Source organism: Mustela lutreola, chromosome 9 (genome assembly GCF_030435805.1).
Source record: "Mustela lutreola isolate mMusLut2 chromosome 9, mMusLut2.pri, whole genome shotgun sequence".
NCBI classification, from domain to species: Eukaryota; Metazoa; Chordata; class Mammalia; order Carnivora; family Mustelidae; genus Mustela; species Mustela lutreola.
Window position 1 is genome coordinate 107,617,472 of NC_081298.1, and position 5,621 is coordinate 107,623,092.

Below are 5,621 nucleotides of genomic sequence, written 5' to 3' on the forward strand. Positions count from 1 at the left end.
GAAAACACATGAAAGAGTAAATAAAATGACAACTAGTAGCATATAGGACATGGGCTACTAGTCCTAGTTCTATCACAACTTGTCATCAGCACCCACGTCCCTCCATAGAGTTCAGGGTTTACTAACACTACCATTATTACATAATAATTCTTGCAACTATGGTACAAAATTGCACTCTAGGACTCAACAGTTCAGCTTCTCAGAATGAGGTTCCTTTCTCAGCTCCTGGGGCTTCTGATGCTCTGGGTACCAGGTAAGAGCAGAGGGGAATGAGATTGGAGATTGCAGTGGGGAGGGTGAGCTAAGTGCTGTTACTCCCTATGTGTGTTCTGTCTAGGGGTGAGATTGTGCTCCAAGAGGGGAATTTAATTTTGAAATTGGTGAAAATAATGAGAAATAAAAGGGAACAAAGAACGGTGCTTTAATGAGATAGTGGGAAAAAACAAACTGTGGCCAATCTGTGCTCTGCAATTCTTGGGTTATCCATGGAAACTGGATATATTTACAGTAGGAATCCAATCACAAAATATGATTTAGCCTAATATAAATGAAATTCAAATTCATAATAATGGCTCATAATGTTTCTCCATAACCTGTACTTATCTCTCATTGTTGTAGGATCCAGTGGAGAGGTCATGCTGACAGACTCCACTCTGTCAGTCACCCCGAAGAGCTGGCCTCCATCTCCTATAGGGCCAGTCAGAGCCTCCTACATAGTAATGGAAACATCTATTTGAGCTGGTTCCTGTAGAAGCCAGGCCAGTCTCCACAGGGCCTGATCTACAAGGTTTCCACCAATTTCACTGGAGTCCCAGACAGGTTCAGGGGCAGCGGGTCAGGGACAGATTTCACCCTGACCATCAGCAGGGTGGAGGCTGATGATGTGGGAGTTTACTACTGCGAGCAAGGTACACATGAGCCTCCCATAGTGGTTCAAGCCTGAACATAAACCTCTTTGTTTTGTCGTCCCCGCTGTGCATGTGTGTTGCCTGAGCAGGGAATGGGCACAGCAGAGGCTCTGAGCTGGTGTCAAAGGCAGGTGCTGAGGAACTCAGGGCAGTAACATGCAGGGGAATGCTCTAGACAGAATCCTGTCCCCTTGGAAACAACAGCCTCAGCAGGGCACAACCAGCTCCAGAAGGAACATGATCAGTCTGTGGGCAAACAAAAAATATGGAAGATGGGAAAGAAAAAGGACTCACCACCTGGACGCCTTCTCCCTCAACTCTCACCCTCAGAACCACAGAGATGGGCAATAGCCTGCCTCACTTCTAAAAGTGCCCTGAGCTTCTGTTTTTCCGTGACAGCCTGCTCAGGGACCTTCTGTTGCCCCCTTCTGTCTCTTATAAACTTCTAGGCCTGCCTAGAAAGTGGAAGAATGGTGTTTGAAACCATGATAGGTAGACTGCACCACTCTAGGATCACTCCTTATTGCAGACAAACACCAGCCCCAAAGTCTCTCCTGGTTTCTGGAATATCTTAGTATCTGCCTCCTACAGCCTCTCTCAGCCCATCACAATTCCTGGTGGGGTGGTTTCAGTGTATTCAGTATATGACCCTTCCATTACCTGCTCTCTTATTTGTTTGGCTGACCCTCCTCCAATCGTCTCTTCCCCACCCAATCTTGATCAGTCACGCTCATGGCCATGCCTTAGGTGCGCCATCAAAAAATCATGACAAGTTCTCCATCATTACAATGCTGAGCATCTCAGGCGCACCTGGGTGGCTCAGTGGGTTGAGTCTATGCCTTCAGCTCAGGCCATGATCCTGGGGTACTGGGATGGAGCCCTGCTCAGTGGGGAGTCTGCTTCTCCTTTTCCCTTTGCCACTCCCCTGCTCATGCCCTCAGGTGTTCTCCCTCTCTCTCTCAAATAAATATATATTTTTTTAAATACTTGAGTATCTTATCCTTGATCCATTCTAAGAACTCTGAAGCTCAATCCACTGGGTATGCCACCGCCAATAATTTCTGGCTTTCATCATAGAAAGACCTGAAATCTATAGGAAAAATGTATGTTGTGTTTCCGTGGAAAATTTGGCATCTCTGTAGCATACCTTTCCAGGTTATCAGGGTCCAACCCTGGTCATTATCTTTGAGCTATCTTGCAACTCATTATAAACTGTTGGTAACTGATAAATGGATGATTCTGTACTGTCTGGTAGTGACTTAACTGATGTCTTACCTCACCTTGGAGAACTAGCTTGCCTCTCTCAGCAGTTCATTCTTTTACTCCAAATATACCTGTGTGTTTTGACTTTTCCTTTGACCCACTTACATCTTCCCAGTTCCCTCACAGCATAGAGTAAAATAATTCAATACGTGTTCATCATTATTATCTCTCGATGCAGTCATAATTTTCCTGTTTTCTGAAAATTAGCTTTTAGTTAATCTATTGACCTTTATATATTTTCTTGTCTCTAAGCTCTTCATAGTTTCATTTCCCTCTTTCCTCAGCTGAAATTCCATGATCCTTCTTTATAAGAACTCCCTATATGCCAGATCTTCCTCAACCTTCTATTGTTTCATTTCAGGTACAAAGTCCCAACCCTCCACATACCTGCTGAAGGAAAACACACAGCAATCCTGACTCTCCAACTTTGATTCATGACAACCCACCTCCTGAGGCCCTTCACCCTGCCCCACAATCATACTTCACTTCCCTGGTCTCATCAGTCTTCACTCTTTCTCTTTCCTTCTTCAGGTTCTAACAGCTCCTCCTTCATCCTCACTTAAAGGCAAGTATGTTATTTCCTATTTCCTAGGTCAAGATGGTCAGCAACCCCCTCAACAGAAATGTAAAAGAGAGGAAAGAAATGTGAGCCTCTCTACATCAGGAGCATTTGTTGACCTTCCTGGTTCAGCCAACTTTAAGCACACGAGCAAGCCAGCCAAGATCAACCAAGATCAATCAAGCCTGGGCCCATATTAACTGAACTGTGCAGCCAACCAATAAACATGACAGCCATGAACAAGCTACCATTTTAAGCCACTGTATTTTGTGGGTGATTTATCACATGGCAATAGCTAACTAATACATGATCTGATTTTAAGTTTCTGCACACTCTTACTCAGCAAGTTTTTATTCCCTTCCTTCCTTTACTTTTCTTTATAGCCCCTCCAACAGAACACAGTAAATGTTTACTGATGCCGTTGATTATCGCCTGGCTCTCCCAGCTGGGGTGAAAGGAGATGTATTTGCTCTGTACACAGAGGAAGCCCTCATAAAACATACCTTGAATGAAAGAAATGGACCCCTTAATAGCAATCCTTGAAGTAGGTTTCTAATTATTAAGAGAAGCTGTTTTGTAGGCAAATGCGTTTCACCACACTGAGCAGGTTTGCTGCGATCTTTCCCAACACTATAGTACATCAACCCATGTATTTTAGAAGGAGGTGAGGAAATAATACTAAGATGCTCAGAATTTCTCCATTTTCACACAGAATTGGACATGATCTTGAAATGTTTTCCAAGGGAGTCAAGTTATGTCACACTTAGAGTTGTGATTTCTTTCAGTCACAAGATTAGATCTGAATGCCCAAGGGATGACTTTAAGTAAAAGGTAATGAGCGGTGAAAAAATGTGCTGAGGCACAGTATCCCATGTTCCTAAAATGACAGGGTTGAAAATTGAGGTGAATCAAAGCACCTGGGTGGCTCAGTCTGTTGAGCGTTCGACTCTTGGTTTCGGCTCAGGTCATGATCTCAGGTATGTGAGATGGAACGGGTGTCAGGTTCCCCACTCAACAGGGTATCTACCTAAGAGTTTTGCCATCTCCCTGGGCCACTCCTCCCCAGAAATAAATAAATATAATCTTAATAAAAAAGAATGGGAAAATAACATTTGTGAGCCTGGGAAAAATGGAGAAGAGAGAGAAGGGAGTAGGAAAGGAGCTGGTGCAGAAATGAATACCCAGGACACTGTCCAGGAAGGCTGCAAAACAGGGCCCATGAAAGGAAAAAGCGAGAGGGACACTACCTTCCACGTGGGAGATTCTGAATAGGAGAGCTCAAAGACTTCATCATAGGAAGGTTCAGAGTGGGAAGGTGAGGGAGGGTGAAGAAAAGAGAATGAGGAAATAAAAGAGAAATGTCCCAGAGTCCAAGAGGAGCAGGAAGGGAGAACTGATCCACAGGATGTGAAGTTCATGGCCCTTTGTCAGAGGCTAAAGACAGACCCTCGTGGCTCACTCCTGCTGTGGGACACTGGGAAACACACAGCTGCCTGGGGCACAAAAACTCCCAAGAGCATCCCTAAGACATCTTCACAGCATTTGTTTTCACTAACCTCCCACAAAAATGGATACAGGTTGGATGCTTGGGTGGCTCAGTCGGTTAAGTGATTCAGTGGGACAGAGAATCCATCCTCAAAATCAGCGCAGTAGAGGCTGAGGATGCTGCCAGTTATTACTGCCAGCAGGATTATATCCTTCCTCCCACTATGCCATAGACCCGAGCAGAAACTGTCCCCAGGGTGGGTTGTGATGGTGAGGGGAGCAGTGGGCTGTGCTCACTGTGGTTCCAGCAGCCACGTTCTGCTCTGGATCTGATCATCCTGGCAAGAGCTGGTTTGGGGAAGGGCTTGCAGGTCTCAACAATCAAAGGACTTTGACCTTTGAAAGCTTCCTTTCCTGGTGACACAAATCCCAAACCTCAGGAATTCTAAAAATGAAATTTCTCTTGCAGGCCTGCAAAGGAATTCATCCATGGGATGGACCTTGAATCCTATCTCTGATAAACACTCTGTGAAGTAGGCAAAAAAAGGGAACCCACATCCAAGCAAACACTACTAATACTACTAATACTGCTATGACTAATACTAGTATTGCAAATACTAGTACTATGAATGTTAGTACTGATACTGCAGGCACTACTACTGTCATGCTACTACCACTAATAAAACTAATAAACATCAACAACTACACTGTCAGCTGCCATCGAGTGAAATCTTGAGGACTTACTATGTATCGAATATCTTGCGAAGGACTCATTCATCTACCACAATTCATCTCACAATAATCTTCTAGAGATGATAAATCATGGGTTCTCAGAGTTCACATTACTCAACATGCCAGTGGTTCTAAAGGAAGTAGACAGAAGTATCTGTTATTTTGACTCCGTAATTTCTATTCATTTTTTTAACTACATTCATTAAAAAAAAAATAGTACAACTAAAAACGGGTCAAGACAGAGAATGTCTCTAGCATCCCAAAATCTCCCTCAGTCTCCTTCCCTGTCAATTCCATGCCTACCCCCCATGGACATACCAGTTCAGTACCTTTTTACTCTGATATACCCAGCAGAATTGAGAGTATACATGCTCAAGGAATGTCATGACAGCATTGCTTATGACAATTCCAAACTGGAAACAACCAGTTACTGATCTAGAATGGAATGGATGCTTCAATTACGGTATTTGCAAACATCTTTATCCTCTCTGTGCTTTATCTGAGTGGTAGTTTTGAAACCTGTGATAATTTTGATGCTGCCCAAATTACCAATCTTTCATATGGAGTACCCTTCATGTCTTATCTGAAAAGCCATTTCATACCTCAAATTGATGAATATATTACTACTTTTTTTTCTCAGCTTTGTCACTGTACTTTAGTTCTATAATCTAGCT

The 5,621-nt window shown here is 43.6% G+C and overlaps 1 pseudogene; it reads left to right on the forward strand.

The window, feature by feature from the left end:
• Nucleotides 1-204: 204 nt before the first annotated feature.
• LOC131808414 (probable non-functional immunoglobulin kappa variable 2D-24) lies at nucleotides 205-943 on the forward strand (annotated as a pseudogene).
• Nucleotides 944-5,621: the final 4,678 nt, after the last annotated feature.